The sequence below is a fragment of the Mesoplodon mirus genome (assembly GCF_964341445.2).
Source record: "Mesoplodon mirus genome assembly, chromosome: 19".
Lineage (NCBI taxonomy): Eukaryota > Metazoa > Chordata > Mammalia > Artiodactyla > Ziphiidae > Mesoplodon > Mesoplodon mirus.
The window spans coordinates 12,232,696-12,254,357 of record NC_138995.1 but is presented as its reverse complement, the minus strand read 5'-3'; the positions used below and the strand labels follow the sequence as shown (position 1 = coordinate 12,254,357).

At 39.3% G+C, this 21,662-nt stretch overlaps 1 long non-coding RNA gene across 3 annotated transcripts in view; it reads left to right on the top strand.

Annotated features, from left to right (window-relative positions):
• LOC309795600 overlaps nucleotides 1–21,662 on the top strand; it is a 97,053-nt gene that overhangs the window by 46,778 nt on the left and 28,613 nt on the right. The window lies entirely within an intron of this gene.

Here is a 21,662-nt window from a genome sequence, read left to right as displayed (position 1 = left end):
TAGAGGACAGATACTAATCCAGTTACTGAGAAATTAAACTGTTGAATCAGTTTTTTTTTTTCGGCTGCACCGTGCAGCTTGTGGGATCTTAGTTGCCCGACTAGGGCCCTCGGCAATAAGAGTGTGGAGTTCTAACCATGGACCACCGGGGAACTCCCTGATGAATCAGTTTTTAATCCTGATAAACTCTTTAACACATGTTGGCAGTGTCGGTAATTTTTTTTCTTGAGGTCGTTTATATTGTCAATATCTGCACTATCTGTTTTCTCTTAGTGGAGATAGACTCTGATGAGGTGAAATATAAGGTGTTCCTGGAGAGACTGCGCTCTAGTTACAAAGCAGAAGAATGGTCACCACAAGCCCTTCCTTCTATTTCTGGCGGATGGCTGTGAGATCTCATAAACAGTCAGAACTACTTGTGACTTGATTTCTCCAGCTCTTAAAATGGGTATAACTTGTATCAAGATCCATCTTGTGCCGATAGAAAACTGCAGACAACATGCAAGAGTTAATTGACAATTTCTGTAGAAATTGTTCCCAAGTTTTGATGAAGATATTCTCTTTTAAAATTTTATCCTTTTCTCAGATAATAAAACTGTGATCTTAAAGTGGGCTTCAATACAAAGCTTATTTTTATAAGATAAACTCCCACATAGCCTACATTTAATATAACTTTAAAAATAAAACTTTGTTCAAGTGAATAATTTTCTGTGGAAATCATGAAAAAGATGCTTTTCAAAACGACTACTAAAATAATTATTACCTTTTGAGCTAATATAATCATAGTACTACTATGGTATAAAATGAAAAAAATTGTGACAAAAGCAATAATCATTTGTGCTTCCAATAATCGATCTAACAAAAATTTTACTGATGGAACAAAATGATTTAGAAAGTAGCTGCTTTAATATCAATCTCATTATTATTACCATTATTATAACAATAGAACATACATTAACTAATAAATATGGCACATGATAGGTGGAGGAGACATACTCTGGATGATGCAAAATGACTCTTCCAACACCCTTGGGTCATAATCACAGGCAGGCATAGTCTAGCTTTTAGCTATCAGAGGATAACATGGGCTCCCTTTTGAATTGGTTAATGGCATGGTATTTGGAGAGTGAAAGAAGAGCATGGATGACTACTTGGTTAGTTTTAGGATGGATTCATCCACTTGGAAGGGGAATGGATTAGGTGACTTGAAGAAAAAAATCCCTTCCGATGTTGATATTCTATCATTCTAGCCTTTTGGGAAAGTAATTCATAGATTTGATCCTGGTACCTCAGGACTTTATATGCTATAGTAGACACGGAGATATGTACACATAAGGTCGTTCACCCATCGATCCTAATACAGTTTCATCAATGCCTTTGTGGTTATGATGCTGCTTTTAAAAATACCAGCAAGTAAAAAGCAAGACTTATTCTATCTTGGTCTGTTGCCACAGTCCATGTGTACTGCAAACATGGTTGCTGTTGTTACTGTCAGTGTCAGCTGGTGTGGAAAGGCCTAGAAGCTCTGCCTTGGAGGTGAGAGACAGGAAAGGAGAAGCCAGGACATTGGCCGTGGCACAGGTAATAGTCATAAACTCCCTGATCACTCTCTCCTAGTTTTGATTAAACTGAGTGTTGATAGAATGATTAAGGTTCCTTCTAAGCTTTCAGGACATCTGCTGCTGCCAAATGTTGGTGTCTCAGAGGCATTATGCAGTAATAGAAAATGGAAAACTGAAACTCTTCTTATTTCATATCCGTGAAGAGCAAGTAAATTTTATCTTTAACTTTTGTGCCTCCTACCTCTAAAACATCATTAAGTGCTATCTTGAAAAGGGCTTTTATTTATTTCCCACCATTATTAGAATACAGTGTAGAATCATTTACCAATAGACCAAGGTCATTAATTTAAAAAAGTTCTACTCCTCCTTATTTCTTAAAATTGCTAACTGCCAGCACTGTAGACTGGGAGAATGGAAAGAGAGAGGATTTTAAAGGAAGGTGGATGTTGTTCAGACTCCATGTCTACCGCTTACTAAATGTGGGACCTTGATAGAGTTTGTCTTTCTGACTCTTGTTTCCTCACCTATAAAATAAGGATACTACCATGTAATTTATAGTGTTGTTATACTTGACATACAGGCAGTAATAAATAAATGGTATGGAATGTGGGATTTGTTGTAGGGATTTGACCTTAGACAATTGAGAGGTTGCATTGAAGAGTTTATATACAGTTATTGCTTCTGTGTTGGATGCTGCAGCTTGAAGTCAGCAGGACTGGCAGTTGGGAAGAAAGATGGACAAGAAGTAGGGGAGAGTAAGCACAAACTGGAAACTAGAGGCATGGCCTGGAGCCCTCAGAGATGAAAGGGAACCCACATGGGTCTCTCACTGCTTCCAGGCCTCCCACTTCAATGAGATGGATGACTTGCTGGGGCAGCTGGCACCCTTCAGCACAGAGCTAAAGAGGCACCTAGTACAGGAGTGGGAGGGGCTGGAGGAGCCGTGGCCTGGTTGTTGCTTCATTCCAAGGTGAGCCAGCAGATTAGTGACAATGTGTGTGAGCTGCAGTCGTGCCTGGTGCCCTACCGTAGCCTTCTGAGTATGAAATGAATGTGGTGGCTGTTTCCTTCCACCTTCAAATCTCATGTAAAATGTCTCTTGTGGCCCACATGAGTCTAGAACTATATAGGGAAGGGCATTCTGGCAGACACAGTTGCAGTGAGCCGAGTTGACACAAAACAAAACCACCATAGTATCTATTGTTATTAAGAATTCTTCCCAGAAATTCTCGTCATCACTCAGCTCATTCTGATACCTTGTATGCAGTTACCATTCCAGTTTCTCGTAGTACTCAGAACGCCCACAGTGCAATCTCTGCCCTTCAATTTATCTCTATATCAGTGGTTCTCAACCAAGGTGATTTCTCCCTGAGGAGACATTGGCAATGTCTGGAGACAATTTGGGGCTGTCATGACAGGGGCAGAGTGCTGCTGGCATCTAGTTGGTAGAGATCAGGGTTGCTAAATGTCCAATAATGCACAGAGAGGCCATCCCACAACAAAGAATTATCCAGGTCAAAATGTCAATAGTGCTGAGATTGAGAAAGCCTGGTGTGCAGTTACCTTCTCATCTGTCCCTAATATTTCTCAGGGAGAAATTACTCACGTCTAAAGTCAGTTCCTTCACCTTTGCTCTTTTTATTCCCATCGACTCTTCAAGAACCCCATTCAGCCTCTTCTCTCTCTGTTTTTAATCTCACAGGCTTAACAGATTAAAACAATCACATTTGCTTTTCCCCTTAGCTCTTGGAAATTACCATGCATTTACTACCTCCTTCTTTAATTAGCAAACTCTCTAACTGAATGATCCACGTTGGTTACTCATTTCCTCCATACCTCTAGCCACCTGGTACCTCTCAGCAAAATTCTTTTAAGTTAGTAATGAGCTTATTCTGGCCAAATTTGTGGATTTTTTAAAAAGCAAAATTAATTGACTTTGCAGTCCATTTCATTTCATTTCCTATATATACTGTCCTTAAATTCTCTCTCTTATCCCCCACTGAAATCATCATGTCAATATCAGAACAAAACGTCTGTACTCAACATCTCCAGCGACTTCCAGGCTGGTAAATACCATGGACACTTCTCATCCTCTTCTTACTTACCTTCTTAGCAGTACTTGACACTTTTTTTTTTTTTGGCCACGTGACACGTGGGATCTTAGTTTCCCAACCCTGGATCGAACCTGTGCCCCCTGCAGTGGAAGCACAAAGTCTTAACCACTGGACCACCAGGGAAGTCCCAGTACTTGACACTTTTGATCATTCCTTTTTTGAAGCGCTTTCTTCACTTGACTCAGCAGAAGTCCACACTCTCCTGGTTTTTCTCCTACCACACTCCTTCTCAGTCTCCTCTGCTGCTCTCTTCTCCTCTTCTTGACCTTTTAATTTTGGAGGCTCCCGTGACTCACTTTTGAAACCTCTTCTATTTTGTATCTACAGTCCCTTCCTGATGACCTCCTCCAGCCTCATGGCTTTAAATATTAGCTGTATATTGATGACCCCAAATTTATTTTATTTTATCAAAAAAATTATTTTATTGAAGTGTAGTTGATTTACAATGTTGTGCCAATCTCTGCTGTACAACAAAGTGACTCTATTATACACATACATTGTTTTTTTTTTTTTTTTTTTTTTTTTTTGTAGTACGCGGGCCTCTCACTGTTGTGGCCTCTCCCGTTGCGGAGCACAGGCTCCGGACGCGCAGGCTCAGCGGCCATGGCTCACGGGCCCAGCCTCTCCGTGGCTTGTGGGATCTTCCGGGACCTGTGCATGAGCCCGTGTCCCCTGCATCAGCAGACGGACTCTCAACCACTGCGCCACCAGGGAAGCCCCATACATTCGTTTTTAAAAAATTTTTATTTTTGGCTGAGTTGGGTCTTTTTTTTTTAACATCTTTATTGGAGTATAATTGCTTTACAATAGTGTGTTACTTTCTGCTTTATAACAAAGTGCATCAGCTATACATATAAATATATCCCCATATCTCCTCCCTCTTGTGTCTCCCTCCCTCCCACCCTGCCTATCCTACCCCTCTAGGTGGTCACAAAGCACCGAGCTTATCTCCCTGTGCTATGCGACTGCTTCCCACTAGCTATCTATTTTACATTTGGTAGTGTATATATGTCCATGCCACTCTCTCACTTTGTCCCAGCTTACCCTTCTCCTTCCCTGTGTCCTCAAGTCCATTCTCTACATCTGCGTCTTTATTCCTGTCCTGCCCCTAGGTTCTTCAGAACCATTTTTTTTTAATATTCCATATATATGTGTTAGCATACAGTATTCCTTTTTCTTTTTCTGACTTACTTCACTCTGTATGATAGTCTCTAGGTCTATCCACCTCACTACAAGTAACTCAATTCCGTTTCTTTTTATGGCTGAGTAATATTCCATTGTATATATGTGCCACATCTTCTTTATCCATTCATCTGTCGATGGACACTTAGGTTGCTTCCATGTCCTGGCTATTGTAAATAGTGCTGCAATGAACATTGTGGTACATGACTCTTTTTGAATTATGGTTTTCTCAGGGTATATGCCCAGTAGTGGGATGGCTGAGTTGTATAGTAGTTCTATTTTTAGTTTTCTGAGGAACCTCCATACTGTTCTCCGTAGTGGCTGTATCAGTTTACATTCCCACCAACAGTGCAAGAGGGTTCCCTTCTCTCCACCCCCTCTCCAGCATTTATTGTTTAGATTTTTTGATGATGACCATTCTGACCGGTGTGAGGTGATACCTCCTCAGTTTTGATTTGCATTTCTCTAATGATTAGTGATGTTGAGCATCCTTTCTTGTGTTTGTTGGCAATCTGTATGTCTTCTTCGGAGCAACGTCTATTTAGGTCTTCTGCCCATTTTTGGATTGGGTGGTTTGGTTTTTTGACGTTGAGCTACATGAGCTGCTTGTATATTTTGGAGATTAATCCTTTGTCAGTTGCTTCATTTGCAAATATTTTCTCCCATTCTGAGGTTGTCTTTCCATCTTGTTTATGGTTTCTTTGCTGTGCAAAAGCATTTAAGTTTCATTAGGTCCCATTTGTTTATTTTTGTTTTTATTTCCATTTCTGAGTTGGGTCTTTGTTGCTGCACGCGGGCTTTCTCTAGTTGCAGCGAGCGGGGGCTAGTCTTCGTTGCGGTGCACAGGCTTCTAATTGCAGTAGCTTCTTTTGTTGCAGAGCATGGGCTCTAGGCACAGGGGCTTCAGTAGTTGTGGCATGTGAGCTTCAGTAGTTGTGGCTTGTGGGCTCTAGAGCGCAGGCTCAGTAGTTGTGGCGCATGGGCTTATTTGCTCCGCAGCATGTGGGATCTTCCCGGACCAGGGCTCAAACCTGTGTCCCCTGCATTGTCAGGCGGATTCTTAACCACTGTGCCACCAGGGAAGCCCACCTCATTGTAGTTTTGATTTGCATTTCTCTAATAATTAGCGATGCTGAACATTTTTTCATGTGCCTACTTGCCATTTGTATGTTTTCTTTGGAGAAATGTCTATTAAGGTCTTCTGCCCATTTTTCGATGGGGTTGTTTGTTTTTTTTGTTGTTGAGTTGTGTGAGTTGTTTGTATATTTTGGATGACCCCAAATTTATAGCTGTAGTCTGGACCTAGGTACTGACCTCTGGAGTCCTATAGTCAATTACCTTCCCAGAATCTTTGCTTTTCCCAATGGAAATACCAACCTATTATGCTAAAAACTGGGATCCTGGTGTTATCCTGCATCTCAGCAAATGTCAACTTTATCCTTCCAGGTACCCAGACCCAATGCTTTGGCATAATCCTCAACCCTCTCTCTCACAAAGTGTATACAGTCAGTCAGAAACTATCGTCATTTCTGCCTTCAGCACACATTTAGAATCCAACCACGTTTCATCACTTGTAGTGGTAGACCGCCACATGTCCTTCGCAGACCGATGCCCCATTATCTCTCAGCCAGATTGTCCGGAACCCCGACTCTGCTCCCCTTCACTCATGCTTCATCTCTTCCACCCTCACGAAAGGTTCTCCAGCCATACCGCTGGACTTCTCTCCAGAGTACGCTTTTGTAACAGTGAATCTCCTAAGTTTAGCATCTTTTGCAATCTGGGTAGTCTGGGAATTTTCCAGATCAACAAGTCCTGTTCCTTTTGGCTTAGTGATTCTTTCCTCAATACGTCTCTTTCCTCTAGCATTTTAGTACGAGCAGCAAGGAGAAGCCAGGCTGTATCTCAAGGATATGCTTGGGAATCTCCTCAGCTAATATCTGAATTCATCGCTTACAAGTTCTTGTTTCCCGCACAACTGTAGGTCACAATTCAGTGAATTTCTCTGCCACTGTATAACAAGGATTGCCTTTCTTCCATTTTCCACTAGGATGTTTCTCATTTCCTTTTGAGACCCTTGAGCAGCACCTCTAATGTTCACATTCTACCAGTATTCTGTTTGTGACAATATACATATTCTCCAAGATGATACAGATTTCCTCTTTTGTGCTTCTCCCTTCCTTCTGAGCTCTCAGCAGCATTGTCCTTAATGCTTATATTTCTGTCAATAGTTTGTTTAAAGCAATTTAGGTTTTATCTATCATGTGCCTCAAAATTCTTCTATCCTTTGTCCATTACCGACTCCGAAGCCACTTCCACATTTTTAGGTATTTGTTACAGCAGTACCCCACTCCTTGGTACCAAAATCAGTATTGGTTTCCCTTGGCTGCTGTAACAAGTTACCACAATCTTGGTGGCTTAAAATAATAGAAATTTATTCTCTTGTAGTTCTGGAGGCCAGGAGTCAGAAATAAGTATCACTGGGTCAAAATCAAGGTGTGGGCAGGGTTGTTCTCACCCTGGAGGCCCTAAAGGAGAATAATTTCCTTGTCTCTTCCAACTTCTAGTGGATACTGGGCAATCCTTGGCTTGTGGCTGCATCACACTAGTCCTCAAGGCCAGGATCTTCAAATCTCTTGCTGCTCTGTCTTTACACTGCCTTCTCCTCTCTGTGTGTTGAATCTCCCTCTGCCTCCCTTTCCTTGGGTAAGGCCAATTAGCAAACACAGATGATCTATGATATCTACCAACCCAGCTTTTAAACTCTCATGCCCATTGTTTTGGTGGAGTTGAATTCAGACTGTCTTTCTTCCCTATTTCGATAACCTTGAATAAAGTCTTCCTTACCTGCTTAACTTTGGTGCAATTTTTGCCTTGACAGTGGTTTCAGATACTAACCATCACCCTTTAATCATTTCCATCAAGACTCTCCAATATGAATGCAAATGTGATATTACTTTTAGAGAAATTTATTAAATAACTCTTTATTTTCATTCCCCCTAAATTATGGCATGTTAATGCTAAGAAAAGCATGAGAGAATATGACTCTTGATCCCCTCTTGCTGGATATGTCCTCTTTTACCATCTCATTTTTATAAATTCCCTGATCAATAACCTCGTTATGCTTATTTTTCCTCATTTGCAGCTGTTAAATGGTAATTAGAAAAAGATAAATATGTGACTTCCATGCAGATATAAAATGAATAATTATTAAAGATTTTATTTAACTCATGAATCAATGAGGAAATCAAGTAGATGTTTAACAGTTCAAAAGAAAATCCTGGCTTCTCCACAGTGACGGAGGGAGGTCAATTAACTCTCTTTGGACAGCGCAGATTTGTATAACTATAGATAAGAATTATTTTTCACTGCTATCAGGTATCTATAATTTAAAGAGATGTAGAATAGCTGCCATAGAATCATAAACAGATAATATGGAGACATGCTATAGATAACACATAGGTTTTCCTTTGAAGCACAAATTTTTCCCTCCAGAGCCTTGATTCATTTTCCACTATTGACAGAGCTGCAGCATGAAAGTGCTGGAGAACTGTGAAAATTTCTCAGTATTAGGGCTTGGATAACTGTTTTATTCATAACAAGAAAGGGATACAAGGTTAGAGTATTTTCAACAGAAGCAGCCAGTGAGCCTGAGAAAGGATTTAGTGAAAGGACTGTTACATTAAAGGAGAATGAAGTTCAGACTCTCAAGATGGAAGGGAGCTTCAGCTTTTGTGCTACTGATACGTAAGGAAGGAGAAACATCAATTTGATCAGAGTGCACAAGATTTTTTTATATTTGAAATGGAACTGGCCTGATGGATAGCCCCTGAGCCCTTTCAACCTCTGAAGTATGATTCTGCTTACAGACACCTAGGACCAAGATAATTGAGCCAGACAGTCCTGGGATGAGTCTGCAAAAGCCTGGGCAGAAGGTATGCTCAAAAGGGAAATTCAGTGGGCATGAGATGAAAGGGTGTTAAACTGTTTGGTGGTTCATCATGACCCCAGAAGTCCTCAATGCCAAATTTCATCAGCCCTGAGTGATCTTTGCTCTCAGTTTGGTGTGCAACGTCATGTGGCATAAAGTAGTCATTGTTAAATGTCCTGCATCTTAGGGACAATAGGAACAATATGCAAATTAACCATGGGTAATGTTCCTGCCCGTATACAATTATGGGTATTTAAAATTTTTAGATGCAAATTAAACCCAAAGTTCCTTGCAAATAGTGCCAATTTTCCTCCAAATAACATGTTGCAGAGATAGAATAATTTACCATAAGCGCCTGTACCAGCAACAGTAGCTTGGCACATATATAGATGCTATTCAATCAGTGTGTGTGGTATTGACTGATTTGAAAAGCATCCAAGAACAGTTTCCATTTTTCTATGATAAAAAAAATTTGATGCTCAGTTATTGAAAAAGAAGTGCTGACTTCAAACAGAGTGGTTTGGCGTTGTGCTACTAACTTGCATACTAACTATACCTTCACTTTTCCATCGTGTTCCTATATATTAAATGTTGTTTACATCCTCTCCTTACAGGGGAACCAAAACATAGAACACAGGAACACAGCAGCAGCATAAATGTAAATAAACATGTGTTATTTCATGAAAAAAAAAATCCAGCCTGGGGAAACCTCTCTGCATGCTGTAGATGTTGGGTTACCTAGAACCTCATAGTCAGTCTCCAGATGTGTTTGTAATCATATGTATAATGTGCCTTGATTGCTAAGTAATAGGCCTATTGAAATGGGCAACATGGAAATAAAACACACTGACCTCTGATTTATAGAGACTCTATGAACTACTTCTTATAAACCACAAGGGTATACAGAACGGTGGTTTCAAAGTTGATCTTCTGTAGCAGTTTCTGCTCTTTCTTCTCTTCCTCTTCTTTCATTTGGACATAAGTAGTTTGTGGAGAGTGGAATAGGAGATAACACTATACAAAATTAAAAAAAAACTAATACAATGTGAAATATTGAAAAAGAATATTCTAAACATGCAAATGATCACTTATCTGAATTTGAACCACAGTGAATAAACAAATCCTTCAGAAAATAGGAACACATTTCGGGTACATTTTGAAACCAAGACTGGAAGATTGTATATCAAATTATGCTCATGATCTTTGGGTGGTAGCTGTTCTCTTTAAAATAATTTACTGTAATCTACTTTATAAAACTTAATTAAAAACTTACTTTCATTTATTTATTTATTTTTTGGCTTTTATTTTTAATTTTTATGATTTTTTTAAACTTCTTTATTGGAGTATAATTGCTTTACAATGGTGTGTTAGTTTATGCTGTATAACAAAGTGAATCAGCTATACATATACATATATCCCCATACCTCCTCCCTCTTGCATCTCCCTCCCACCCTCCCTATCCCACCCTTCTAGATGGACACAAAGCACCAAGCTGATCTCCCTGTGCTATGCGGCTGCTTCCCACTAGCTATCTATTTTACATTTGGTAGTGTATATATGTCCATGCCACTCTCTCACTTCGTCCCAGCTTCCCCATCCCCTTCCCCCTGTCCTCACGTCCATTCTCTACGTCTGTGTCTTTATTCCTTTCCTGCCCCTAGGTTCTTCAGAACCTTTTTTTTTTTTTTTTTTTTAGATTCCATATATATGTGTTAGCATACGGTATTTGTTTTTCTCTTTCTGACTTACTTCACTCTGTATGACAGTCTCTAGGTCCATCCACCTCACTACAAATAACTCAATTTCGTTTCTTTTTATGGCTGAGTAATATTCCATTGTATATATGTGCCACATCTTCTTTATCCATTCATCTGTCGATGAACACTTAGGTTGCTTCCATGTCCTGGCTATTGTAAATAGAGCTGCAGTGAACATTGTGGTACATGACTCTTTTTGAATTATGGTTTCCTCTGGGTATATGCCCAGTAGTGGGATTCCTGGGTCATATGGTAGTTCTATTTGTAGTTTTTTAAGGAACCTCCATACTGTTCTCCATAGTGGCTGTATCAATTTACATTCCCACCAACAGTGCAAGAGGGTTCCCTTCTCTCCACACCCTCTCCAGCATTTACTGTTTGTAGATTTTTTGATGATGGCTATTCTGACCGGTGTGAGGTGATACCTCCTTGTAGTTTTGATTTGCATTTCTCTAATGATTAGTGATGTTGAGCATCCTTTCATGTGTTTGTTGGCAATCTGTATATCTTCTTCGGAGAAATGTCTATTTAGGTCTTCTGCCCATTTTTGGATTGGGTTGTTTTTATGATATTGAGCTGAATGAGCTGCCTGTATATTTTGGAGATTAATCCTTTGTCAGTTGCTTCATTTGCAACTATTTTCTCCCATTCTGAGGGTTGTCTTTCTATCTTGTTTATGGTTTTCTTTGCTGTGCAAAAGCTTTTAAATTTCATTAGGTCCCATTTGTTTACTTTTGTTTTTATTTCCATTTCTCTAGGAGGTGGATCAAAAAGGATCTTGCTGTGATTTATGTCATAGAGTGTTCTGCCTATGTTTTCTTCTAAGAGAAAAACTTACTTTTATTTTTGTTAAGATGGACATTTGAAAATTTTCATAATGAGGCACAAAAGTTACAAAAAGCTTTTGAAATCTGTGCTGAAGTGTCATTTCCAGTTTTGCTTTCATAATACATTTATGTATTATAAAATCATAAATATGTATGATATATATGAGTTTTAATACTTTTTATTCTATTGAGTGACTTAAAATATTTTTATACCTTTATTACTTAATATATTGATGTTTTGTGATATCACAAAAAAATCTTCCAATGTAGTATTTTAGAATTATAGTTTAATTCCAAATAAATTATACATATATCCATGGAATATATATGTATATAAATATAGAATATGTATATATAATTGGAATATATTCATACATACATATTTGTGTATAGAGAATCACATGTATATATATATATATATATGTAAAATCACTCTCTTCTCTGTTATTAGGCATTAGTTTGATTTAAATATATTTATCCTATTAAGAGTAATGTTATATAAACAGAGTGTGTGACTATATTATTCTTCTTCAATATGCAGTTTCTTTTCACTTATTCAAGTATGTAATACTTTTCAGATAATCATCTGAATTTTTACTTCATAAAGGATGCATTCTACCGTAATTGATTCTTAAGCAACCAAAAATCCTTGAACACTTTCTGAATAAGTAATCTATCTATCCCATTATCATCTCAAAAGAAACCAGTGATACTTCTCCCACATATTCTATTATTGTCAGTTTTTATTAATCATACTCTAGACCATTTGGAAGTTATCATTTATCTGTTATTTTAAAATTAAATTCATTGCATTCTTTTTCTCAGCTTTTTATAAGGTTCATACAGAGCTCAGCTATGTGCCTCTCTAGTTTCTGCTAGAAAGTATAAGAGGATGACAGCAAGAAGAGTTGGTTTATTTATCGCAGGATCTTTAGGAGAGCATATTATGAAAGGCAGAAAACACAGCAATCTGAACTCTGGTTTCTAAGCCAAAGTTCATTCTGTCAGATGGAAAGCCCTTGTACACAGCAAGAGATGTATCTGATGAATCAGCAGCTGAGCTGAAATGAGGCTTGAATAGACCAACTACTTGAGGTAGCTCTTTATTAGCCCTCCCTGTTAAGAAATGATAATATGGGACATCTAGCTGTCGAGAAGTCTCTAGACCACTTCAGAAACTCCCTTCCCATATTCAGTGACTCATCCTAAATATAGGCTTGCCTTCTATCTAGTTGAGACAAGAAAAAAAATAGGAGGTTCTTATAGCTTTGACTTCAGTAGGTTATCAAAAAGGATATCAATAGGTTATCCTAGTAGGAAGTCTCCAGTTCTCTGAAAATCTATAAGAAATAACATTTAAATTCATTGAATTTATCTACCCCATATAGAACATTGAGTTTAATGAGCCATTAGACTTGTTTTGGAAATAAAGGAATATCTCTCCCTTACAAGGCTTTTGTAGAAAACTGTTTTCTTATGTGTCCACATATTATGAAAATCCAGATTTGAGATTCAAATAGAAGTGTTTCTTCCCTGGATATCCAGAGACTCACCGCCTTTTACAGTGTAACTCTGAAAGTTTCTGCTTCCTTCCTGAAGGCAGCACTCTTGTTTGAGCAGACCTCATGTTGGCAACTGATGGACACCTTAAAGACTCCCTTGACATATTTGACAGGAAAATCATACCAGCCCTTTGGTAGAGAGAAGGGGAAAGTCATTCTAGCAAGAGAATGACAGCCATTTTGATCAAGGGGTTTGGTGTTTGATCTCTGCATGTATCTGCTTGGATCTGAAGAGGAGAAAGTGTATGATGAGAATGTTGGGAAAGCAAAGGTCCCAGGATTGTAGACAGACTTCTTCAAATGTTAGTAAATGAACTTTTACTGAAAATTAGAATAGTGTAATCATAAAGAAGTAAATCCCCAGGCAAGAAACATCTCTCTTTCCAAGATTTTTGTGTTCAGCTGAGCCACAATTAACTCTGAGGTGTCCAATATTGAGGAGTGAGAGTCTTTTCCTCTTAGAGTTAGTTATACTGATAGTTTATTTAAATTTTTAATCTAATTGTGGGTTACAGAATTTGGGGAGAATGGGTAGTCTTCCATACTAGGGAAAAGATTTTGCAGTATCCCCAAAGAGTAGATACATCACCAAACTGAACTGAGGAACTTGGAAATGTAGAAGAAGAATATCTAAGCAAACATGAGATCAAACACAAGACAGAAAAACTGCCTTTATCTGCCAAGGAAATTAGGTGAGGTCATCTTAAATCCTTGACAGAAAGATGTTCCTGTGGGTAAAGCTAGAGAAAAAGTCTATTCACAAAAAAAGGCCATGGCATGCAGTATTATTTAGCTCTCCTTGTCTGGTGGAATATTTGAATTTATGATGTTGAATTTTCCCTTATCTAATATGAACAATTATAATAAAATTTCCAAGGAGGAGCTCTGAGTCCAAATATCATTGTTTAATAAGTCTTTGTCCAATAACAAGTAAATTATCACTGTATTTGATGTTATATCAGTTTGAGTTTTAAAAAGCAATCTGAAAATTCCTTTAATTGAAGAAGTATATGCAGACCCATTTCTTCCAGTCTCACTGTGGAAAACAAAATCAGAAGCATATTGTACAAGATTCAGAATTTGCTTAATTTTCATTAGCAAGTAGTTTGCAAGTTTCCAAGAAGAAAGGGGGATGTATTTTCAGTGTGTCCTCCACAAAGAGTTTCATGAAGAAAATAAGTAGTTGATTTAATTTTTAATGTATTCAATTTTTAATTTAAAAAAATTTTATTTATTTATTTTTGGCTGTGTTGGGTCATTGCTGCACGTGGGCTTTCTCTAGTTGCGGTGAGTGGGGGCTACTCTTTGTCGCAGTGCACAGGCTTCTCATTGCAGTGGCTTCTCTTGTTGCAGAGCACGGACTCTAGGTGCATGGACTTCAGTAGTTGCAGCACGCGGGCTCAGTAGTTGCGGCACACGGGCCCTAGAGGCATGGGCTTCAGTAGTTGCGGTGCATGGGCTCAGTAGTTGTGGCGTGTGGGCTCTAGGGTGCGTGGGCTTAACTAGTTGTGGTGCACAGGCTCAGTAGTTGTGGCTTGTGGGCTCTAGAGTGCCGGCTCAGTAGTTGTGGTGCGTGGACTTAGTTGCTTTGCGGTATGTGGGATCTTCCTGGACCAGGGCTCAAACCCATGTCTCCTGCACTGGCAAGCGGATTCCTTTTTTTTTTTAAATTTAATTTAATTTACTTTATACAGCAGGTTCTTATTGGTTATCTATTTTATACAAATTAGTGTATATATGTCAATCCCAATCTCCCAATTCATCCCACCCCCCACCCCCCACTTTCCCCCCTTGGTGTCCATACGTTTATTCTCTACATCTGTGTCTCTATTTGGCAGGCAGATTCTTAACCACTGCATCACCAGGGAAGTCCTCGATTTTTAATTTTTAATGGTATTTTCAAATTTGATGTTAAAAATTTTAAAGTGTTACTTTTAAAAAATTGAAATATAGTTGATGTGTAATATTATAAGTAACAGGTGTACAATAGAGTGATTCACAATTTTTAAAGGTTATACTCCATTTATAGTTATTATAAAATATTTGCTACATTCCCTGTATTGTACAATATATCCCTGTAGCTTATTTTATACCTAATAGCTTGTACCTCTTAATCCATTACCCCTATATTGTGCCTCCCCACTTCCCTCTCCCCACTGGTAACCACTAGTTTGTTCTCTGTATCTCTGAGAGTCTTCTTTTTTGTTATATTCACTAGTTTGTTGTATTTTTTAGATTCCACATATAAGTGATACCATACAGTATTTATCTTTCTCTGTCTGACTTATTTCACTTAGCGTAATGCCCTCCAAGTCCATCCATGTTGCTGCAAATGGCAAAATGTTATTCTTTTTTACGGCTGAGTAGTATTACATTGTGTGTGTGTGTGTGTGTGTGTGTGTGTGTATCTCTATATATCACATCTTCTTTATCCATTCATCTGTTAATGGACATAAAATTGTTACTTTTATTTATAAAAAAATTTTTTTATTATTATTATTTTTTCAGTGTTGTGCTGAAAACCTGATTGTTGGTTGAATAATGAATGGGGAATGGGGACAAAAGAGGATATGGAGATAAGACTCTTTCAAGACATTTGGCTGAGTGGAGAACAGGTGGACAAAAAAGCAAGCCCTTTTTTTTTTGAATTTTTGAATTTTATTTAATTTATTTTTTTATACAAAATTGTTACTTTTAATATGATGTCTTCAAATGGCGATGACATTGGGTAGAGAATAGACTTAGCATAGGAAACATATTTATTAATCAATTACTATTTTAATAATAATAAGATGAATAGCATTGAGGTCATCCACTGGAGTGAAAAAAGTTAACTTATTAATAAAAAATAAACAAATGAAATGCTATGGAAACTTGCTTGGCAAACAATATGATTTGAGTTGGAAGACTATTTTCTTATGTTAGAAATCAATAAACTAGTTCTGTCCAATAGAACTTTCTACAATGATGGAAATATTCTATAATACAGTGGCTACTGAATATTTAAAATGAGAATAGTATGACTGAAGAAGTGAATTTTATTTTTCACTTTTAATTAATATAAATTTGAATTTAAATAGCAACATACGGCTGCAATATTAAAGAACACAGCTATGAACGGTGAAAATTAAGACACTAAAAGAAGGTTGGATCATTAGATGTTTAGAAGATTATTTACAAATTGCCATTATAAATGCCAGAGTGCATTAATGAGAGTACAAATAAGGCTGAGAAATGATGACATTCTTTTTTTCTTTTTAAAACATCTTAGCATAGAATCTGTATGGTATTTCATGATTATCAAGTCTCAGACCATCAACCAAGAAACATGCTATACAAACATTTTATTTTTATTTTAAATTAATTAATTAATTAAAAAATTTGGACAATCATAGAAATGGTATCAATGTCTCGCCCAATGTCCCCTTTCCAATTCTGGCTTATTCTTTTTGGACCATGTTAATGTCAGAATCTTTCTCTTGTCGTTCTTTGAACCCTCAGAGTCTGACAGAGGGTCTATCACGTAGGGGCTGGAATCTATATATACCGAATTTATATATACTGAATAGTTGAAAGTGTGTTAGTTGTGTGTGCGTTGCCCAGTCTATGGTTCTTCAAGGCAAGCCCCTCAACATCTGTCTCTAGCACAGTGAATGGTACAGAGCAGGTAGCAGTAAATGCTTGTGAACTGACTGCTAGACTTTGTACCTGTTTATTCCTTTAATTCTTATCTAGAAAAGCTAAATGGAAATTATATGTGTGATATGAATATGAATATATATAAAAATTCTTTCACTTTTGTGTGAGCCAGAAAAGTTCAGTCGGAATCTCTCCCCTCTGTTGACTTCCCGGCTTAGTCTTCTGCATGGTAAATGCTAAATTTATTGCTAAGAGCTATGAGTCTTATGCGCTTGGAAGAAAAGTGGATTTTCTGGAATGAATACATAAAGTCTAAGGAAATGCATACATTTAAAAATGTGACTTGCAAGTTGCCTCCAGTTAGAAGGAAAAGCAGCCTTGCCCATCATTGAATTGACCCTTTATAGTGAAGCAGCATCTGCTTGATCATCTTTTCCTTAGTCCTTGGCATACCTCTCATAAGAAAGGGCTTTCTTTTTTTTTCTTATTATATTTTTTGAGGTGGTGGCATGGACCGGCAGAACTCTCAGAAAGAGGTTGCCGGCTTTAGCCTTGTAGAAATGAGCAGCAAGGGTGGCCCAGTACACTGAGATGTGCCAACGGAATGTTGTGTCAGGGCTCTAGTTATGTGGGGGATCCTCACCTTGTGTGTCACGCAAAATTCCCTCATGCCCTCTTGGGGCTCTTGGGGGGCATTCGATTCTAGAATCTCTGAAATAACATGATGACCTTCTTGTGAAAGGAAGGGAGGACAGTGACTGTCGTGCTGCTGCTCAGCTTCCTTGGGGGTTGCACTCATTTTAACCAAGTTGAACTTTGGTTAGTTTTTTCATAAGTAATTCTTTGAAGAGTTTGAGAGCTATGCTTCTTCTGTGTGCTGAATGCAATCCAGAGTGGTTTGATTTAAAGAGGATGTCAGGGACTTCCCTGGTGGCACAGTGGTTAAGAATCCGCCTGCCAACGCAGGAGACATGGGTTCGAGCCCTGGTCTGGGAAGATCCCACATGCTGCGGAGCAACTAAGCCCATGCACCACAACTACTGAGCCTGCACTCTAGAGCCCACGAGCCACGACTGTTGAGCCTGTGTGCCACAACTACTGAAGCCTGCGTACCTAGAGCCCGTGCTCCACAAGAGAAGTCACCACAGTGAGAAGCCCATGCACTGCAACATCCCTATCACATCACATAATTACCATTTCTTTTTTTGTGGTGAGAACTATTGAGATCTAGTCTCTCAGAAACTATGAAGTTTATAATACAGTATAGTTGACTCTAATCTCTATGCTGTGCATTAGATCTCCAGGATTTATTCATCTACTAGTTGCAAGTTTGTACCCTCAAACATCTCCCCAAATCCCCCCACCCCCTAACCCCCACCACCCAGCTCCTGGAAACCACCATCTTACTCTCTGTTTTTAACAAGGTCGGCTTTTTAAAATTCCACATCTAAGTGATATCATACAGTGTTTATCTTTTTCTGTCTGACATACGCATAATGCCCTCACATTCCATCCATGTTGTCAAAAATGGCAGGAAATCTTGCCTGTGTAAACTGTGTCCACCAAGCTCCTTCTGTGATTGTTTTTCACACTGTGTCTTGCTGTTGTTTGTGAGTATTTCCCCTGTCCTTGCTGGACAGGATACGTCCATGTTGTCCAAGAGCCCTTCAGAGCTCTTTAATTAATTAATTAATTAAGAAGATTCATAAATCTTTTCAGAGTTGCCTAGCAACATGGCACTCACTCAGCTCTCCACTGACCTGGGCAAGAAGGTGGCAAGGGCAGGAAGGAGCTAGCCCACATCCAAGGTCCTTTCCCTCTTGATCAGCACCGCTTACTAAGAGCAACTAATTTTTTTTTTTTTTTTGCAGTACGCGGGCCTCTCACCGCTGCGGCCTCTCCCGCCGCGGAGCACAGGCTCCGGACACCCAGGCCCAGCGTCCATGGCTCACGGGCCCAGCCGCCCCGCAGCATGTGGGATCCTCCCGGGCCAGGGCACGAACCCGTGTCCCCTGCATCGGCAGGCGGACTCTCAACCACTGCACCACCAGGGAAGCCCTAATTTTTTTTTAATAAATTCATTTATTTTACTTTTATTTATTTTTGGCTGTGTTGGGTCTTCGTTGCTGCGTGTGGGCTTTCTCTAGTTGCAGTGAGCCGGGGCTACACTTTGTTGCAGTGCGCGGGCTTCTTACCGCGGTGGCTTCTCTTTTTGAGGAGCACGGGCTCTAGGCGCGTGGGTTTCAGTAGCTGCAGCATGTGGGTTCAGTAGTTGTGGCTCCCGGGCTCTAGAGCGCAGGCTCAGTAGTTGTGGCGCATGGGCTTAGTTGCTCCACGGCATGTGGGATCTTCCCAGACCGGGGCCCAAACCCGTGTCCCCTGTGGTGACAGGCGGATTCTTAACCACTGTGCCACCAGGGAGGCCCTCAGAGCAACTAATTTTTGAGGAAAGATGAATATGAATTAGGAGTCCTGGCTTAACTCTCTCTCTAGGAAGAGAAAATCCATTTTGATAAGAAGCTTGTATTTATAAATACTAAATTGAAATATTTGGTGGTAGTTCTAGATGTGATATTTTCCTGGTGATTTCTAAAGACCACAACAGGTATTTAATAAGCTTCAATCATTCCTGCCACTTTCCCACAAGCTACGTGGAGAATATGAATCAGGCGAGTCTGCTGGGCACAGCTCTTGTTCTGGGGGTGAGCTTCAGAATGAGATTATTATTGCAAACAGAGAGGAAGGAGTGGAAAAGAGCTGCAACTGGAAATGATGGTTTCTTGAATAGGCTAATCCAAGGTGCATGATGTTGCACATATGCAGTCAAGCGTTAAATTTTTAGATTTCCCTAGACTGTGTAAACATGAAGGAAAATCTCTTTATGTGGTAGCAATGATGCCGTGATGTCTCGTTTTGTGACATAACAAACCCACTGGGCTGACACACTCATGGCTTCAAGCACTCCTCCTCTGTTTGCAGGCGCCTCTCAGCTCCCAGCTCAGAGCTTACAGTTGATCAGAGAACGGCAGCACGAGGCCCTTGGGTGGTATCTCCTTGTCCAGCCACTAACTAAGGATGTCCAAAACCAACCTTGTTACCTCTTCCCCGAGTGCCACAGCTCCTGTTTCCGGTCACAGGGGTCACAGAAGTCTCCTTTGATCTCTCTGTTTCCTCTTGCCCCACCTCCTGCCTTTGTTTTACAATGTGCCTTACCCAAGGAACGCTTCCCATTCCTACTTCTATCCCCCAAGGCAAAACTAGTGTCCTTACACTTGGATTATTACATCCACGCACACCACTGGTGTGTGTGTGTGTGTGTTTGAGGTGTCTCCATCTAGGCTCTTGTGGGTAGACTCTGAAATGCCCTTTGCTTTTCCTGCCTAGCTTAGGCGTAGGTAGGAAGTGCTAGGCACAGCAGATATACAATACCATTAATTAAATAAACTCCCATGGAAATATGAAGACCTGCTCAAAGCAACTCAGAATATTTAAGAAAAAAAATTATATGAGAGAGAGAATCGCTGTTAATACAGATTCTAGAAAAGGTGCTCTTTGCCTAGTTTGGTCCACCCTGGGTACCCGTATCTCACTTTATCATAGATAACATCCACTGTCTATTTTAAAAAGCATGGATGAAGTTTTTAATACAAGATTTTATGATGATGTTGAAATAATTTCTTTAGAGTTTGTGAACCTTCTTACAATACTAATCATAGTAATAATTATCATGTGTAGAGAATTTATTCTGAATCTACATATACTTAAAGTTAACTTGATGAATGATTAAAAAAATTTGTCGGGACTCCTTGGTGTTCCAGTGGTTAAGACTCTGCGCTCCCAATGCAGGGGGCCCGGGTTCAATCCCTGCTCAGGGAACTAGACCCCACATGCATGCCACAACTAAGAGTTCCAATGCTGCAACTAAAGATCCCGCATGCTGCAACTAAAAGATCCCAAATGCCTCAACGAAGATCTCACATGCCACAACTAAGACCCGGCGCAGCCAAATAAATAAATATTTTAAAAAAATTTGTTTATACTAATGTCTTTGCTGATCTATAATATGCATCACAAAATGCTGATCCTTTGCTTGTTAGCTCAGGAAACATTTCAGTTTGGCTTGGCCCTGCTTCTGTCTTTCTCTTCTAAAGACTCTTTTCTTGCATTAAGAGGCAGAAAGCATAGCTTACTGGTGGATTCAGATGGAGAATGTATCCCACATTGTGCTGCTTTGCTACTCTCCCTGTGACTGTACTAGCTGAAGGATGCTGCTTTTTTGTATCACGTTATAGCCACAACTATGCACAACAAATTTACTGGTGGAGAAATTTTACTTAACATTTATGGAGAATTATTTAAAGCAATCACAGCCTTAGATTAGTTGATTCACTGTAATAATGTTCACAGTATTTTGTAATAACTATCAATGATGTGGTGTGGCTTTGAGAAGTGTGTTTAGAGTTCTGTCCAAGTTCCAGCTTGAGATGTAGGGGTGAAGGATCAAGGTTTAGAGGAGTCAGAATTGCTACTTTTTATTTTTTGTTTTTAGGAAGGCAGATTTGGATACCTGTGTCTCTGAGTCCTCCCCAGTAAAGGTTTTCTGTGACAATGTCTCTGTTCATTTCATTTTCTTTAAGGAGCAAGGTGGAGGAGTCACAGAGTCTCAATTCCTTAAAATTGAGGACAACATAAAACACAAGGAATGGAAATATTTTCTCAGAGGTAGAGAGAATATCTTTGAAGAGTGAGGGAGTGCTGTTCTGACTCAATGTGTACCGGGAGACATTTTCTCCTACCCAACTTGCCACAAAATTCTCCTTAGCACTTAACTGTTAACCGTTTATCAGCTGATGGTGGGATTGTAAGTCTAAACCTATTTTATACTCCAAGCTATGCAAAGCATTGCACAAGTACAGGTGGTCATTTTTAAAAGAAAAAGGAGTTAGTAGAATTCTTGACTTCCATTAACATATTTTATACATTTATTTATTTATTTTTGGCTGCATTGGGTCTTCATTGCTGTGCGTGGGCTTTCTCTAGTTGCAGCGAGCGGGGGCTACTCTTCGCTGCGGTGCGCAGGCTTCTCCTTGA